This window comes from Periplaneta americana, unplaced genomic scaffold (genome assembly GCF_040183065.1).
Source record: "Periplaneta americana isolate PAMFEO1 unplaced genomic scaffold, P.americana_PAMFEO1_priV1 scaffold_21, whole genome shotgun sequence".
In the NCBI taxonomy this organism is placed as follows: Eukaryota; Metazoa; Arthropoda; class Insecta; order Blattodea; family Blattidae; genus Periplaneta; species Periplaneta americana.
In genome coordinates, this window is record NW_027185502.1 from 2,938,322 (window position 1) to 2,956,478 (window position 18,157).

General features: G+C 34.7%; 1 protein-coding gene and 1 long non-coding RNA gene across 5 annotated transcripts in view; one reads left to right on the forward strand and one right to left on the reverse strand.

Moving 5' to 3' along the window:
* LOC138693789 (uncharacterized) overlaps window positions 1-18,157 on the forward strand; it is a 180,436-nt gene that overhangs the window by 42,668 nt on the left and 119,611 nt on the right. The gene's annotated exons all lie outside the window — the stretch shown is intronic.
* On the reverse strand, window positions 5,519-7,805 carry LOC138693794 (uncharacterized). The gene is made up of 2 exons (XR_011330452.1): window positions 6,574-7,805; window positions 5,519-6,225 (listed from the first exon to the last, which is right to left on the reverse strand). It is a non-coding gene; the product is annotated as an uncharacterized lncRNA (long non-coding RNA).

Consider the following 18,157-nt stretch of genomic DNA (forward strand, 5'->3'; position numbering starts at 1 on the left):
CCGTTGATCTCACCACTTCTTCTAACTTTACTTACTTTAGGTTCTTCCAGTCTTTCTTCGTCATTAGGCTTCTTGGTCAACTGCAAATCAATGACAATCACATTTGAAGTTATACTTAAAATTAGCTCTGTAATAAGACCGAATTTTATGTTCATTAATTATACCGGCGCCTCTGACTGGAGTCTTTGGATATATTACAGGGTTACTATTTGGAAAAAGAAATCTAAGTGCATATTACAGTCGTGAAAAATAAATATTCAATCAAAATAAATCATAACTGAAAAAAACACACTCTTCCAGTTTGAACCCCAACACGAAAAAACAGCTTTTGATGATGAGTTACTAAAGACTCCTGAACATTCTTGCCCTAAATGAAGATAAATATCAAAGAGATTTTTGAAGTAGAGGGAAGAGACGATGTTATCTGAGTCACCACCACGTAACCGGCCAGACAACATCGTCTCTTCCCACTACTTCAAAAATCTCATTTCACTACACGCTGCCATTTCATACGTCGTGATGACTGATGCAAATAATATTTTTAACTTTTTACTCTTTTAACTGTCTTTGTTACATTTTATAAGCTGCATATATGTTTTGCAAACTTTTATCTCATGGTATACTTTTTACTATCTTAATTTCTAGACCTTATAGAGGTTTGAATTATTACAACCATTCGCTTGTTTTTCAAGTCATTTTTTATTTGTCTTTTTTGCACTATTATTTTAATATTGTAATTTCCTCACGTCGTGTACTTTATTACATTTCATATGTTACATCTCCATCTATGTCTTCATGTGAAAAGCTTAATCATACGCAAGCCAGACCTGAAGATGCTATCTTGATAGCGAGAGCACTAGTCGCATATGTGTTTTATGTGTGTAACCTAATGTAATCTTTTGTATTATGCATTAGGTTAAAAAAATAGAGTTACTGAAGGACCTTTGATATTTATCTTCATTTACTTGTTAACTTGTCGGACCAACATGCTTTTCAAAAATTCTTGCCCTAGATTACCATACTTGCATCTTCATATGGATGTATGTATTGGGAAGGTGCCGGCTGTGCACGAAAGGGTTAAAATTCGACCAGCAGCTCACCAAAGGGTTAAAATTCTACAATCTGCGCGCGAACATGCGTACTATAAACAGACCAACTGTGTGCACGTAATCGAGAACAAGAGAAAATTAGCGCAAAAATGAATTATAATGTGTGGTAATACCGATAACGTTAGTCAGTTGTTCCTAGTTTATAATGTATGTGCCAAGGTGCATAAAAGTAAGGCATGGTAACCTTCAACTTCATATATCATCTTCAGTAGTTTCAGCTCGACCAGGAGATTCAGCAGATCTGGCACCGTGATTCACCTCCAGGTGTCATCTGTCTAGGGAAGCTGCACAGAACCCGGGAAGGTGTAAGGGCTTTCATAACGGACTGTGACATATCAGAGAGTGTAGCTCCCTCGGACAGATAGCACCTTGGTGAGTCAAGGCATCTATGCTGCTGCGATCTTCAGGTCAATGAATGCAGCAGGACGTAATATGTGAATTGCGAACAAATGCCATCGACTTGAAGAGGCGGCGCAACATCACAGGGAGGCGGAGAAGTGGATTAATCTTGCTCAGGATAGGGACCAATGGCGGGCTTATGTGAGGGTGGCAATTTAACCTCCGGGTTCTCTAAAAGCCATTTGTAAGTAAGTAATTATCATATTTTATTTATTTGCTTAATGCAGAGGTAATTGAAAAATGTCATTAACCTTATATTGACCAAAAGCAAAAGAAACAGAGAATATACAAAAGTTACTGCAAGAGAACAACTTAAAAGTAAATACTTTATAAATTCATCATTTTTTCTCTGGCTTCCCATGACCTGTCCACAAGAATGCTAGCTGAGAGTGATGAGCAAATTTTGATGTGATCAGCGTCCATGATGTCCAAGGTATTGCAGGGGATACAATATGGGCTTGATAGAATAGCTAGGCAATGAAGATGGCTGCCTAGGCAGTCATGCCCCGTTGCAATACGAAATAAAGCAACAGCTGTTCTTCTAGGCCATTATCATTATTATTATTATTGTTATTATTATTATTATTTTTATTATTATTATAACTTAATCAGTGAATGAAGTTTAGACATTAGCAGGCTTTGACAATTTGTAAAACAAGAGAACATGAATTATGATTACGATATCACAATCTGATATTCTCTTGTTTCACAATTTGCCAAAGCCTGCTAATTTCTAAACATGGTCCACTGATTAAGTTATTTCTTCATTGTTTTATACATAAGTTTCTTATGGCAACGTTAAATCTCTATGTCAGTTCTATACGCGGAAAAACACACGGCACCCTATATATACTTTTATTTTAAAAGTGTTTGCTACATTAACCAACAGTATGCACACTTATCTCCATAAAAAGTGACGTTATGTATGATTTAGAATTTAGTATTTATTTACTTAACAGGTAGAGATAAGGCCATGAGGCCTTCTCTTGTCCTCTACCATGGAATTACATCTACAACATCAAGAACAGCGGTCTTCATGCTTGCATTTGAACCCAAGAATCGCAAATCCAAATCCAATAGAGATTTTTCAGACAAGAAATTCCAAAGCATGGCTGGAGTTCCTATGGTGCCCTGAGTTTGTATTATCTATCCTAATAATAAATCTGTAGCCGAAATTTTTCTGGTAATTTTCGATTTTCCAAAAATAATTGGTCCTAACATATATAATTAACCACCCTGAAACCGAAAATCGCTTTTTTGAAATTTTTGTTTGTATGTCTGTCTGTATGTTTGTTTACATGCGATAATGGCTGAACCGATTTCGATGGAAAAATGGAATATAAATTAAGTTCGTTGTAACTTAGATTTTAGGCTATATGGCATTCAAAATACATTATTTAAAAGGGGGGTTATAAGGGGATCCGAATTAAATAAATCGAAATATCTCGCTTATTATTGATTTTTGTGAAAAATGTTACATAAAAAATATTTCTTTAAAAATCATTTCCGATAAGTTTTATTCTTTGGAATATTTTGATAGGACTGATATTTAATGAGATAAATGAGTTTCAAAATTAAAATAACTGCCATCTAAGGCCGTGTAATGAAATATACAAATGAATTAGTCTATAAGGGGCCTCGGTCAACAACAATCGAAAGCTATGAATCATAGCCTACAGAGAATATTTCTGTGTTTGTATGAAATAATATCGGAAGCTAAATTAACCGATTTGTGTAATTAATTATTATTTCAACATTGGAAAGTGTAGTTTCTCTATATGGACATAATGCTATAATGTTGTTACAGTAACTTCGGAGTGAATTGAGGACAGGTAAGATTAAAATAGCTTCTTATGCACAAACAACCTGATAGGCTATTCTGTGTATTTGTTTCCTGTATTTCTTAAAATAATGTTTATCTCAGAGAATTAACGAACCACAAGAGTGTATTGATTTAGTATGCAGTAATAATATGTTTGCTTAGCAATCCATTATTTTATAATCCAAATTTTAACTATGCTCAATTGAATCGTGTTAAAATACATAAAATACATATGCATTAAATGTAATGCAAAAAAATTCGGTAATGAGCCAAGCAGATTTTGTTGCGCTGTTGTAAAATAAAATTTGTTCCTCCTGAGATTCAAGAGCCCCCATAACAAATTAAAAACTTACTTATCGGTGTACATCCATTATCAACACATTTTTATATAATATAATATAATTTAAGTTATTTGAAGGGTTCAGAACTATAGTGGCCCAAGCGCCATTTACTGAATACGTAGAAAACAAGGGTTAAAATTAAGTTATCATAATTCAATGGAAACATATAGCAAGTAAAATAAAGTATGCACATTATATCTAAATGATATGTCAGTCTTCATTAAAGTATGGATGCATGTAATAAAAATTAAGAAACATGTTAAAGGAATTGTCATTGCACCAATGAGTGCTCCCTGGACCAAAATGATCGCATTTTATTTATTTAAATACAATTTAAATTAAGTAACATATTAAACGATTTATCCTTCTATCAAACACGAATCTTCCCTGGATCAAACGTCCCATTTTAATTATGTAATTACTTTATATTTATTTCTAATGGTGCAGCGGAGCGCACGGGTACGGCTAGTATAAAATAACTTTACTACATTTGACTGACAAATGAAAGGTTCAAGGGAATAACAATCTAAGACCATTTCTTTTTTTTAAATTAGCTAATGGCGTCAACTGTTGCAGGCGGTCAAGTACTACCTTCTAAATGTCATTTCATTGAAGAAAAGTGATCAGAGGCCTGAATATGAGGGGTAGAAATTTGAATCCAAATGGAAGAATGATCGAAGTCCTTTAATTTTTGTGAAACAAAATAAGAAGCATGTCTGAAGGAACCTAATATGTTATTAGGTTGACTAAACTGGGTTGGTGTTAAATTAAATTTTGCTATCATTGTTGTAATCTGACTAGGATTTATCTGTAATATGCAAGTAACATCCTTCATAAGAAAAAGTTGAATTTATTTTAGTAATTAAAAAAGTAAATAAACGTGTTGGGTTTTTGTTGGAAAGGAGAGTTATTGCATAACAACAGGCATCATAGAGTCCGTGGAACTATCGCCTGCCTTCTTCGGAACAAGGGTTGGGAAGTTCATGAAGAGGTCCACTGCATTTCTGAAGACGACTCTCACAGAAGAGCGGATATAATAGCAATAAACAGGCAACAACAAAAGGCTATTATCATAGATCCAACTATACGCATGGAGAGAGATCTAAACCAAGCTCATCAGGTTGGTTATGAAAAGAGGGCCATTTATGAACCTTGTATTCCCTACCTTAGTGCCCAGTATAACATCCCTCTCTTCAATTGGTCAGTGACAGGTTATTTTTTAGTGCTCGGAGTTCTTTATCGAAATTTACATATAATTTTTAAAACAATTATCAGCATCATCTTTTGAAATTCAAAAAATCATCTCGCAAATTCTTAAAGATTCCCTGCAGATTATACAATTTCATTTATACCACTCAGAAGGCCTTAATTAAGGATATACTAATTTTAAATAATAGTACATTATGCAACGAGCCTATAATGGTAGTAATTAAGATGCGAGTATGTTTATGAAACAACCGCAAGTGAGTCAACTTTTGGTGCATCAACCCTATGTGATATAAATTTAAACTGAAGGTGAACTTCGTTATGTTCCCAACCTCTATTCTTCCAGTAAATGTTGCTGCAGTCCCAGGGATGCTAGAGCAGCCAGGCATCTTCTTGCAGCTGTAAACATAGTATATGTAATATAATTTTTTTTGTTCCGGTCCAAATGTTAACTACAATTTTCAATATATATGTCAGTACATAATTATGTTCATAATTTAAATTTATTGAAAATCTCATGTTAAATTAGGGACAGGACTTGTGGCAATGTGCTGTGAAAATTTGAAATTCCTATGTGCAATAGAATAAGAAAAAAACCAAACCTACAGAAAAACGTTCAAAAAATTCAAAATATCAAAACGTTTATTTTCATTCAAAATAATTAACTTTTTTTTTTTCATATATATTGTATACTGTATTAGTTTCATATATTGAATACTGTAATAGAGAAAAAAATAAGTTGCAATTATTGCAAAATGCTCCCTGTGGCTGTACAGACGAACTCCGTCCTAATCCAGAGCCTACGCCGTTTCATGGTACTGGTCCCATCTCGACCGTAGTCCGGGGGGGTCCATGCCACTGGTTAGATGTGGATGAGAGGCAAACAGACAGCCATCTCACGAGCTGTCATACCATGGATTTAATTTAAATCAATTTTATTTTTTATTTTATTGGGTTATTTTACGACGCTGTATCAACATCTAGGTTATTTAGCGTCTGAATGATATGAAGGTGATAATGCCGGTGAAATGAGTCCGGGGTCCAGCACCGAAAGTTACCCAGCATTTGCTCGTATTGGGTTGAGGGAAAACCCCGGAAAAAACCTCAACCCGGTAACTTGCCCCGACCGGGATTCGAACCTGGGCCACCTGGTTTCGCAGCCAGACGCGCTGACCGTTACTCCACAGGTGTGGAGCGCTGCAAGCATACTGAAGCTTAACACTCACCTACTCCTGCCAGCGCGCTGCCATTTCGAAGATACCCGCTGCTCTTAACACTCACCTACTCCTGCCAGCGCGCTGCCATTTCGAAGATACCTGCTGCTGTTGGTTGCCTACTGTTCTGAAATCTAATGAAAACAAAATAATTGTATATATAAGTTTCACTGATAGTAAACCAAAATTATATTTAAGTACATGCCATTTATTCAGTAGCATTGAAAATGACAAGAGGATTATTATTAACTTCCTCCATTGTATAATATAATATATAATTTTCCTAACCAATTTTGTAGGTTAATTGGAAAATCATGTAAATGTCTTAAAAAATATGTTTCATTTACTTTGAAAACTAATTTTAAGGAAACAACCATTTTCTATAAACGTACCCAAATAAACACGCACAATTTTTTTTCAAGGGCTGATAAAATACACCTTACGTCACTTACTGAACAATTCTGAACACCTGAAAAACTTACGTTAAATAAATGTTTGTTGTATAATTTATTGTGGGATGTTCAGTTTGTGATCTATACATGAAACAGGCAATGGCAGCTCCAACAGCTATGCCTACTAGAACGCACGTAATGAAATTGCGAAAATTCGGTTCTTCATTTGGATGACCGCCATCTTCCACTGAAACATCACAGAAAAACTATTTTGTTACAGTTGAAAACGCTCATAATATTACTAAAATAAATAATAAAATTAATAAAATGTTTCATAAAGCAGCAAAGATAATTAAATTCATTAATAATATGAACGTTAGTTCCATGACTGTATTTTAAGTAATAGTTTAATAATTTGTAAAAAGTAAATGCCAATGTAGGGTTAGATTTTGAAGATAAAACCGTGAAAACATTTGAAATGGATAATTCTGACTCAAATAGTGATGTTTTCAACTGTATCTTATTACTTTATATGGTTTCAAGTGACAATGGAAATTAGAGAGTATAATTATTGTATTTTAAAATTTATTCATCCATTTCCCCATTTCATAAAGCATTCTTCTAGGTCTTCCGTTTTAAATGAAGGAAGAAGCAACAATGGTTATCCAAAGATGTTCATTTAGGCCTGCAGCGTACTACTTTGGACATTCTGTCTCGGACAGGATGGTTTTGTCACTGACCGTTCGATGTGACTGTGTTTACACACATTGTTACTTAACATGAGTCTGCTGCCGGCCTTAGATTTGAATCTTCCCATTGAGGGTGCCAATTTCTTCGTTGTAAAGAGAAAGGCCAAAGAGGTACCTTAATAGTGAAGTGGATGGAAACGACTAGATCCACATGTATTTCGTTGTTTGTGACTGCTACAACATGTAACATATTTTTCCTTTTCTTTCACAAACAATAGTTTTCAATTAATTCTCCAGTGTCCAGTACATCACACGAATATTATTTAATAAAAATCAGGATTTAGTTTTTATGAAAACTATAGCTAACCGCACATTTATCGACGACAGAAATCCATTTCCAGGTCCACAAATGAATATGTATTGTAACTTCTGAAATTAGAAACGAGTCAGACTGGCATACAGTGGAAATGTACTTATAAAGGTTTTTTTTATCGCAAATTACTTGTAACAAGAATATGAACTGGGGTCCCAAGTGTGGCTGTATAGATGATACCAGATTAGAACTGGTTCTACGTATTTGGAAAAACACGCAACTAAATACACGCCAGTTCTCGGCTTTGTTGTAGCCCCAGAGAAAACAAATACTAAATTCCAATTATTGTTCAAATTTACTTCGAAGCATTCGCCTCACTTCCATTGGCGCACGTCCCACATGTTTAAATAAATAACCATTAATAAAGAGGATACTTCCTTTGTGAAGGTTCCTCAGCCGATAGCATTTTCACCTCAAGGAGGAAAGATATCAATCTCGATTTTAGAGTTTCCGAAACCAAGGCAATTTGCATTTTCCCTACTAATCGATACGATGTTTGTAAAACGGAATAATACAAGTGATGAAAAAACTTCATTCCAAGGCTTTAAACTTCTTTTATTTCATTAGAGAAAGGATATCTTATAACTTAAAATTTTTCGAAGGCGAATGGGCTACAGTGGGACTAACAGGAATTGATCCCTATTGGTAGACGTCAACATTGCCAAATAATATATTTATGACGGGAATTTTTTCATCTTCAACAGAGGTCTGAGAGTTTGCTTGCAACAGTAAACTATCTTCTATAAATAGTAATTTTATACGCCGAATGTGCGAACACAAAATACAAACAATAGCAATAATAATATTAATAATAATAATAATAATAATAATAATAATAATAATAATAATAATAATTATTATTATTATTATTATTATTATTATTATTATTATTATTATAGCTCACATTAACATACATAAGATGAATAATGTATATATAATTTTTACAATATTGAAAACAGTAAATAATGTTGATTGCAATCATTCTTGGCTTTGAGGGTTCGATCCCGGGCCAGGTCGATGGCATTTAAGTGTGCTTAAATGCGACAGGCTCATGTCGGTAGATTTACTGGCATGTAAAAGAACTCCTGTGGGACAAAATTCCGGCATATCCGGCGACGCTGATATAACCTCTGCAGTTGCGAGCGTCGTTAAATAAAACATAACATTTTCTTGGTTTTGAACTTCTTAAATTGATATATGGAACAACAAAGATAAAAAAAAGCTTCAATTACACCAATATTACTCTAAAAGGAAATAAAGCAGCAAAGTGGCTATATTGGAAAAACCAAATAGTTTTCTATGGAAGCACAGATAAAAGAAAGAGAAGAAAATGGTTTATTTAACGATGCTTGCAACTGCAGAGGTTATACCAGCGTCGCCGGTGTGCCGGAATTTTGTTCTGCAGAAGTTCTTTTTACATGCTAGTAAATCTACTGACACGAGCCTGTCTCATTTAAATACACTTAAATGCCATTGACTGGGCTGTGATCGAACCTACTACCTCGAGCATAGAATGCCAGCGCTATACCAAGTACGCTACCGAGGCCGACGAAAGAGAAAATGTTGGTTGGCTGTGATAGTTATGAAGAGAAAATACGTATCATGTATATATTATATTCATTTCTCCTTGTTTCTCTAAATGAAATCTCCACGACATAAAAGTTAAAATATAATATTGTAACATAATTATAAGATAATCTTATGTAAACCACAATATATCTTGCAAATAGGAATATTTTTCTGAACAATATTTTTTACTTTTATTTATAAAAACTTCCAATATGACGATATCTAAAACAATAAATATCTTTGGAGTACCAATCCATGAAAAATTAGTGTGTGGGAAATAGATAATATACCAGAACAGGAAATATAGCTATTCGATTATCTGCGCTGCCATTTCTTATATCAAAGCGGGGAAGATCTTCAGAACAAGAGAATTCAATTTCAACTATATCAGTGTTATTAAATAAAATCGTCAAGTTAGACAACGGTACAAAACTTATAATCTGGTAATTCAATAGGATTAACGTCCACATCACTATCGCATCCTTGAAGCACTTTGCCAATTTGCCTCAACTTCTTCACACCAGTTATTCTTTACGTTAGCTGACGAAGTGTTTTATTCAGAACTCCCTGATTTGTCTTGTGGAATACGTATACACTACTGGAATTGAGCTGAAAACACTGGTATTTTAATTTGCATAAGTCAAAATAACAGACCAACTTATTAATATATCACAATACAAGGAACGTCAAAACAAACACACCAACTTCACTGAACTATACCGTGCACTGGAGTTTACCCAAAAATTCATACCAGTACCTTAAAGTCGTAAGTACCAACTAACTAAATAAAATGGAAATTATTGCTTTCCGCTCAATTTTAGTAGCTTCTACGTATTCCCCAAGTTAAATACAAATACGAATTCTGTAGAGAACCCGCGTGCTCAGCTGAAGTAAATAATTGCTGGTACTACCCAGATGTTTTACCAAAGACCAGGAAACTAGAAACAGAAAACTGGAAAACCATTTTCGCTACAGAAAATAAAAAATGTGCTCTTAATGTTGAAATATACATGAACGTCCAAAATATGTACACATATACACGAACAACCATGCATTAATAATAATAATAATAATAATAATAATAATAATAATAATTAGACTTGAAACTTGTAATTACTAATTTTCATTAGGTACCGGTATGCAACTTACATACCTACACATACTGTATGCATTTGCATTAATATTTCATCACTAATTATTATTATTATTATTATTATTCTGAATCCGATAACATCAAATTAATTAGTTTTTGAGACACTTACTGTAGGATGCTGTTGGTGTTAAAAGTGTAAATGAAGTGAGATATCACCAAATAGTGCTACATTTATACTATTACTATTAATAATTTGGTCACAGAATATCTATTTCTAATCGAGTATTGAGGTTATAGAAGACTGATTGCTATGCAACGATAAAAATATATATTTTAATAACAATGAAAAACTTATTATTATCCAACACTTTCCCTAAACAGTGATTGCCTAGAAGACAAAGTACATATATCATTTACAAAAACAACATTTTGAATAGTACATATTAGATGGATAATTTGTTATGAATATGAAACCATTGAAAGAAAGAGAAGAAGAAATTACAGTGCAGTGTCTTATCTGAGGTGATTCTTTAACAATGCAATCGAACCTATCAATGCAAGTAAACAAACATTGCTAATTTTATTATGGATGATGGCAAATGAAAAACCTTGCAAAAATCAACAAACTGTTTCGGAATGGATTCTCTTACTCCAACCATCAAGCCTATTACTTCTACCTGTTGTAGTTGTTAGTTCTCTTGATAATACGGGATTGAAAGGAATTGAAGTTATTTACTGCTAGGAAGGTGTGAGTTAACTTGTATGTACCTAGGTAGTTGTCTTAGTTTATAACAATTTGAGTGAAAGCATGTTATAAATATTACTTGGATAGAAATAAATAGACTAGATAATATTAGCATCTTGAAAATAAGTCGAAATATGGTTGGTTGTGAAAAAAATTTATTAGAGGAAGTTTTACTATTACCAGAACATACTAGAAGCATTTACCTTTTTAACCCATTTATGCCCAAATTATTTTTTTATTAAAAATGTTGGTTTTTTTTTATATATTCCTACTTATTGACACATAAGAAACAAAATAAGATGATTGTAGGCCCTCTCAAATCATTTACGCCGTAAATAATGCATGTTCCCATTTGGGAACAGTGGGAGTAAAGGGGATGGTAAAGTTTCAGTTTCAATGATTGGAATATAAATATTGCAGAATTGATATTAATGGTGTCCACACCTGTGAAGTAACGATTAGTGCGTCCGGCCGCGAAACCAGGTGGCCCGGATTCGATTCCCAGTGGGGAAATTTACTTGGTTGAGGTTTATTCCGGGTTTTCCCTCAACCCAATATGAGCAAATGCTGGGTAATTTTCGGTGTTGGACCCCGGACTCATTTCACCAGCATTATCACCTTCATCTCATTCAGATGTTAAATAATCTAAAATATTGATAACGCGTCGTAAAATAATCTAGGCCTACTGATATTAGTGGTAGTTACCAAGATTTTATTGCAATTTTACAAGAAAAATACTATTTTTAATTTACCCTAATTTACAATATTGTTCAATAACAAATTAGCCATAATGAATAAAACAGATTTATAGAAATTGAAGTAAATGAATCACCTATGTGTTCATCTTTACTTTCGATGAAGGTAAAGAGAATGCAATGCTTTTTTGCACTTGCTACACATCATCCTTGCATTTTTGTTGTATTGTCCACAACGTGACTGTTTGTCATTACTTGTGATAAAATGACTGACTCCATCACATCTCATGAAATCTGTGACCCTTGTCTACAGCTTTCACAGCACGGACACCTCTCATTCAAATGGTCTCAGGGCCGTATTCTTAGCACGGGCTTCCGGTGGATGATCAGCGAACTAACGTTTTTCGTATTCATAAACCAGTGTTAGCGACATGATATGATATGAATCCTGTACAAATAATCAGTCGATATCTGGGGCTAGTTTAGCACGCTCGTAGCGCTGGCTAGCGAAATGTCTATGCATCGCACCCATAAAGAGGCAACTTCAGCAAAATGATCATATTTATCGAGCTCGTTACTGTTACCTGAGAGAGTCTAATTATAGGCACGGCTCCACCAATGGCTGTATTGTGGCTGCCAGGACTTTGTTCCCAATCCATTCTGTACCACGGAACTTTGCAGTAATCACTAGCCAACAAGAGAGAGAAAAAAGATTCGAACTTCCCCAGGTTTCAAGTTCAGGTTGGATTCCCTCTACTGGAAGGCGTGAAAATTTGTGAAATCACAAATCATTACTTTGTATTGCTTCAGTGTCGTAGAAACTCCGAACAGCTTCACCAGGTCGCCATCACTTTCATGAAACCATTGCAGCAATTTAAACTCTTTCTTGAAACAATATCTTGTTTTACCCAGTGATAATTTTTGTTCTTTTTTTGTGGAAGATGTTTTGCATGCAGTCGTTTTCTGAAGGCCAGAAATTGTAGAGGTTTTAGATTCACTGCTTTGAAGACACTGATGTTCATTAGGATCATCACGTCGGAGATTTGATCATTCTTTTAGTAATAATCGATCTGCACTTACAGTCTACTACTTCCCCGTCAATTACTTTGCATATTGATGCTACCAGAAAGTCGTTCCACGTTGATATCTTCATCACTGCTGTCCTTGTATGAAATGTGGAAAAGCCACCGGTGTGGCCCAGTCGGTTAAGGCACCTGCCGGTCTGAAGTAGCGCTCGGGCATGGGTTCGATTCCTGCTTGGGCTCATTATCTGGTTGGGTTCTTTCCGAGGTTTTCCCCAACCGTAAGGTGAATGCCAGGTAATCTATAGCGAATCCTCGCCAAATACCATCTCGCTATCACCAGTCTCATCGACACTAAATAACTTAGTAGTTGATACAGCATCGTTAAATAACCAACTTAAAAAAATGAGGGGAGCCTCTGGTATAAGAACGATTTTACTCTCCAAAAGGTTGTCTTCAGAGTTGGCAATAAGTCTCAACTATTTCACTCACACTCAATTGTACAGAAATTTACACCATAGCATTCGAGCCCACTGTTCCCAAATGGCAACACTGAAATTTGAAATGACTGCAGCATAATGTTTTGAACTATTTCGAAACTAAATGTGTCTAGGCATTTGAAATTATATATTTAGAATAATACTATGTATAATTGACTAAGTTACAGAAGAAAGTATACTAGTTATAACTTATCATTTCTTACTAGTTATGATGTTGCATCATGACACAAATTAAGACAACTGTAAATGCAACAATATTGAAAAACTGAGATTTACACTTATTTCAAAACAAGCAGTAGTACCAAGACAATAATATACATTAAAGAAATTTTTCGCTATATCTTCCATTAATTGTACAGAACATGATTTAGTACGTGTTCCCAATTGGGAACAGCGGGTGTAAATGGGTTAAAAACACAACAACGACGAGCCCTCTTTTGTTTTTACCACAGTGGCATATTTAACTCTTATTCCATAGCCAACTATGATTTAACATTATATAATTACACAGGTAAAATATTATTTCCAACGTCCTCCCTTAATTTTATTATACAATGTTTCACAAATGTACAGTTTTGTATTTAAAACACACAAAATTCAGCCTTGTTTCATCAATAAATCTATGTAATATTACATAGCATGTAATACTTTTCCTTGTCTTGATTTCACCAGCTGTGACTCCGACTCTGTATCACCTTCACCTCCCGGGAGCTGAAGGTTCGAGTCTGCATATGGTCTCTGCCCAGTCTCTTGGACTCGTCGACCTTCTTGGGCTGTCCAGCGAATAGGGATTATAAAGAATGGTCACTGAGCGAATTTTCCTGTGTTTTGTCTCTCTGTGCGCCAGCGTATAGTTCCACTTTCAAGCACTAGAGGCTAGTGTAATCGAGCATACGCTAAGATAATAATTGAGAATAGAGTTGAGACACAGGATCCAAACATCGCCTACCTTATTGCATAATCCAGTAACGCTTTGCTTCAAATAAATTCAAGTTAACAGCTTTTCTTTATTTCTCAGTGACAAATTAGTTGTAATAATAGTATTTTGTATTTCAGATATCATAAATTATATTATAAAATAATATAATACATTATAAAATTAAGAATCGAATTAATTTAATATTTGTATATAATACAATATAGGTATATGGTTTTACTTCTCGTAAGAGTTTTGTTTTTCCATTTTCAGCGCTATCAAATCATTACATATTTTAATTGTTGTTGGGGTCAACGTCTGAACTCTCATTATAAAGGAACTCTAGAGTCTAGACATTACAGTTAATGACGGATTTATTATTTTATGGATCCAATTTATTTTGAGTACATAATGTACCTAGATGTATTAATTATATGTGTTATATTTCCGCTTTGTCGACTACTAGCTGGTGTGATGTCAGCGCCAACTCTAGGGAGAAAGCAGAATCTGACGCTTTAGCTGGCTTGAAGGTCATTGAAATCAGTCCGGCTACATCAAAGGTACCGACACGAAGTGTCCATTCTTTATAATCCCTATTCGCTGGGCTCTCTGTCCTTTTCCTGTGCCTGCTGTCTGAGGTTGAGTGGCAGTCTCTCAGCATATTTTCTAGCTGGCACCTGACGTGTGCTTGTTTGTGTTTTATTATCACCACTAGTGATGCTATTGATATTTTTTTTCTTCAGGAACATGGGCAGTTCGATAAAACAATTGGCTTCTGTGAAGAGCTGTATTCTCTTTGACAGCAGTAGGCAGTTTCTTCTCAGACAGTGATCCAACCAATTCATTTTCCTCTTTCTGATCAGTTTGAGCATAATTTTTTCTTCAACCCTTTTTTTTTTCCAACACAGCTTCATTTCTCATTCTGTCTGTCCACTTCACACATTCAATTCTTCTCCATATCCACATTTCAAATGCTTCTATTCGCTTCTCTTCACTTCGTCGTAATATCCATGTTTCTGTCCCACACTCCATATAAAGCAATACATAGTCTCTTCTTTAGTTCTTTTTCAAAAGGTCTGGAGAAGATACTCCTTTTTCTATTAAAAGCTTCCTTGACCATTACTATCTTCCTTTTGATTTCTTGGCAGCAGCTCATGTTACTGCTTATAGTACACCCCAAGTATTTGAAGCTGTCCACTTGCTCTACTGCCTCATTTAGAATTCTCAAGTTTACCTTCTTTATTTTTCTTCCTATGACCATGGTCTTCGTTTTATTTGCATTCATCTTCATTCCATACCTATTGCTCACAGCTGTCATTTAGCTCCAGCAGCATATCCCTCTTCTGCTAATAACACCATTTCATCAGCAAATCTTATGCACTTTATTCTTCGTCCTCCTATCACTCCTCCCATGTTCTGAAAACAGTTCTTTACTATATCCTCCAAGTAGATTTTGAACAGGGTAGGTGATAAAGGACATCCTTGACGTACTCCTCTCCCAATTTTACTTCCTTCTGACATTTCTTCTCCTATCCTGACGTTGACTTGTTGTTTCATATAAAATTACTGAACAGCCTTCTCTCTTTCCAATCCACACCAGTTTTCTGTAGGATCCCCATCTGTTTATTCCAATCCATTCTGTCAAAAACATTTTGTAGGTCCACAAATACTACATACATGTCTTTATTCTTCTCTAGGTATCTTTCCTTAATTTTACGTAGCAGTCCAATTGCATCTCTCGTGCCTTTACCCTTCCTGAAATGAAATTGCTCTTCTTTCAACTGTTATTCCATATTAGAATATAAACGTAGATTTAGTGTTCGCAAGAGAATCTTCGCCAAGTGCGATATGAGGCTGATAGTCCTGAACTCGTTATATTCCTTGGCATTATTTTTCTTCGGTATTGGAATCAACACTGTTTCCGTAAAATCTAAAGGCCATTCGCCTTTCTCATACATTTCGTTGCATAATGATAGAATTTGCTTCTTGTCTTCACCCAAGCATTTCACTATTTCAATGGGGATTCCATCAACTCTTGTGCTTTTCCATTCTTCATTTTCTTAAGCGCTAGTTCAATATCTTCCCTTAAAATAGAAAATCCTTATTCGTCTTTTGATAGGGCTTCTTCGTCTTCTATAGCTAAGTCATCTGGATGATTCCTTGTCTCATATAACTCTTCTACATATTTCGTCCATCTGTTTAGTATTCCTCGTTTGTCTGTTATTTCATTTCCGATGTTGTCGTCTATCAACCACATGTTTGTGAAGTCCAAACATTTTACTTCACAGTACATTAAATGATATTTTCCTTTAATTTTTAATTGAAATAGATAGTTTGTTTTTGGATGCTAATATTTTCATGTGTGATCGTCGTTTGTTATTTGTCCATAGGGGTCATTCATTTGTTATTATTCATTCGTATTTGTCGATAGGTGTTATTCATTTGTTATTATTCGGCGGAAATTGTGAAAATGTTGTAATAAATTATAGAAAGTGAAGCTTAGAGCAACAACCAGAAGTCGTCAGAAATGGTTTTCACGCTTAAGTCTTATCTACGTTAATTCCTGTTTTCTCACAAATCTCCAATCCAATAAATTAATTTAGAAAGAGTACATGTATAATAAAACATTTAGTTATTTCCTCGTAGCACATAGTGGTGCATGACATTGATAGTTCGTTACTGCACGTGTGTTGTAAGTTTAACTTACAAGTCCTACCAAAAACATCAGTAAGGTTGTTAAAAGCACGATCGGCCAAAAAGATATTGAGGTGCAGATGAAAACACTTTATTATTAATATAGGAGTCAGCAAGCCGAGTGGACGTGGGATTACTGTCGTGCTACGAATTGAGGGGTTTTGGGGAATAACCAGGCAGCTCCAATTTAGTACTTTCCGAGATAATTAAAAAAAAAACTCTTTAAAAAATTAATAATGCTTCCTCTAACGTTCAAACTAAAAAATAACATGGTAATCGGCATAAGTAAATGATTGTTTAAGAAACAGATGATTTTAAAATTATTTTTTTAGGATTACGGAAATTTTGAATATGTTGGAGCCACCTTGTTATTCCACCAAATAAAGATACTGACCATTTTAATTGTATTTTGAAACATTATTTTTAAGTAACTTTAATTTTTAAAAGTTGATAGCATATGTAAGGGTTGTTTGACAGTTAAGTATATCAAAATGTGAATATATTTTCGTTCTCAGTTATCATTAATCATCAGATTCAGAAGTTCCAGTCTGACGTGTATTTGAGTCGCACAGTAAAGTCCCATAAACTGGCATAACAGCTTGTGGCACATACTGACATGCCAACTTCATAGCATCTTTATATTTGGCTGCTTTTATCTTGAGATGTTCTGAATATATTTCTTGGTATATGAGGGAAGAAGGGCCATTCTTCTACATAATAGGAAAGTCAAAAAATAAAGTTGCATCCAATGATTCACTACACCGAACAACCTGCTTAAGTCGCATGTTATACTGAAATAGTCTGTAAGGAGAAATCATGAACTTGACATTTCTAGTGTTCTTTAGTTGTTTCTTGTAGCGGCTTTGGTAACACTCACTGAAATTTTTCAGCATATATTGACTTACTGGAGCTGTCTCACGACTTTATACCAGTCCTGCGGAACATATAGGCGTTCATTTTCCTCTTCTGTGATTCAAGAAGTCTAAATGAGCGATCACAGGGGAGGAAACTGTGACCCAGCTCTGAAAACATGATGTGATGCCTTGCTGCATCAATGTGAATAAATATTGCACAATAGTATGGTTTTTATTCTGTGCTGCACAGTTGTCTGAAAACATGAATATATGCTTTACAGATTTCTTGCAAACTGTAGCTAAGAAATGGTCAAGAAAACTAATGACCTCATTGGGACTCTTTTTACCAGCACTTCCATCAAACATGTAGAATTAACGTTTATGAGTGCTGCTTACATGTATGCAATAGCTGTAAAGCCATAGCTGTCTGCTGTAGAAAACATCCCATGATGGTATGGTAGGAAGATCCATATTCTGCTGAAAATCAAAGCAGGTGGTTTCTACAGTTTCATCTGCCTTAGACA